Raw genomic sequence first — 1654 nt, forward strand, 5'->3', positions numbered from 1 at the left:
ATGACAGAAGTAGATATACTACTCACCTCACATCTAGAGAGTTCCTACTACAGGGAAAATTTATACCAACAATTTCTGAAATGCTTCCAACTGCACCCCAGCTCTCTTCCCTGCTTGTGATGATATAGCTCAAAAGTACAGTGTTTTTTCTAGATAGTGATGGCATTTTACTTTTTTCTCTGCAATAGGATTTATCATTTATCACTACAAAGGGATTTCAGTAACATTTACATTTACTTAGGACCTTTACTGCTCTACAAACAATAATTTCAGAATCAAAGCTAGTGTGTGAGGACAGGAGACCTCATCTTGCACTTCCAGCCCTAGGAATGATTCATCTTAGCCATATGACGGGAGTGCATCCAGGATCCTCAGGATTTCTGTGGAGGACCCCAAAAGCTCAATGTTTCCAGAAAACTCATGTACACAAACACCCGAGGAAAAATAAGCAACAAATATTAAATATTAGTACAAAACTAGGACTCAATCTGCCTTCAAATAGAGTATCTGGCTGAGACACACACAGTCTTTTTTTTTTTTTTTAAAAAAGAACAAAACACAATTTTACCATCCTATCTCGTTATAATCCTAATACCCTCAAAGATCCAGTGACCTTCACTAGGAAGGCATTGCAAGTACCTTCAAATAAGATATCAAGCCAGCTTCTTCCTTCTCCATCTGTTTCTGCTTTCTCAGAGCCCTCTCGCAGATCCTTGGGTTCTGCTCCATGTTTGAGTACAGTTCACACAGGCATTGCTGAGTGTAGGACAAAGACTGCTCCTCAAAGTCCTCTAAGGAAATCAGCTTGCAAAATGATATACTGAGGGGATACTCATCATCAAACTCATCCAAGATCTCCATTCGGTACCTGATCGAAGATGACATGGCAGGCTGTATGCTCTCCTCCAGCTGGTGGAGGCAAGAGAGCTATTTTCAGGTGATGAACCAGGGCCTTCCTCCTGCCCTGTCAGCAAACAGGGACATGTGCAAGCCCTACCACAGCAGCTCACCAACACCCTCCTGAGAGCCTCTGCCAGTAAAACTGCCTCTGTAGCGTGACAGCACCAAGTCTGGGCAGAAGCTTGGTGCAGGACCTCGTCAGGACAGGAAAACTGGGGCAGATACTGTCCCCTCAGAGGGGCTCCCTGCCCTCCCCTGACTTCCAGGCCAATGTTACCTCTTCCCCTACAGCTCCGGACCAGGAACAGTGCTAGGCAGGAGGCAGCCTCCCTAGGGTAAGCACATATGGGTCTCGGAGCAACAAACAGCCAAATGGCTCAAGCCCCTCACGCGGCCATGCCCCAAGGGATACGCACCCACAAGAGGGGCAGCTGCGCCTTAGCCAACGTGTGGGCAGCCCGAGGAGCAGCGCCTCCCCTCCACGCTCACCGGGAGGGTGAGGGAGGGTAGCAGGGCCGGAAGGCAGCGCCGGGGGCCGGCCGTAAGGCGCCCCAGGAGGGAGCAATCTGCCCCGCAGCCTCCCTCACACCACGGGCCGGAAGGGCCGCCGTAAGGCGACCCAGGAGGGAGCAATCTGCCCCACAGCCTCCCTCACACCACGGGCACCTGAGGGGAGCGGGCGGCACCGCGCCCTAAGGGCAGGGAGGGGCGGGGCTGCCCCCCGGGGCGCACCTGCTCGCGGCCTCGCGCCCCC

Source organism: Aptenodytes forsteri, unplaced genomic scaffold, assembly GCF_000699145.1.
Source record: "Aptenodytes forsteri isolate BGI_AS27 unplaced genomic scaffold, ASM69914v1 Scaffold297, whole genome shotgun sequence".
NCBI classification, from domain to species: Eukaryota; Metazoa; Chordata; class Aves; order Sphenisciformes; family Spheniscidae; genus Aptenodytes; species Aptenodytes forsteri.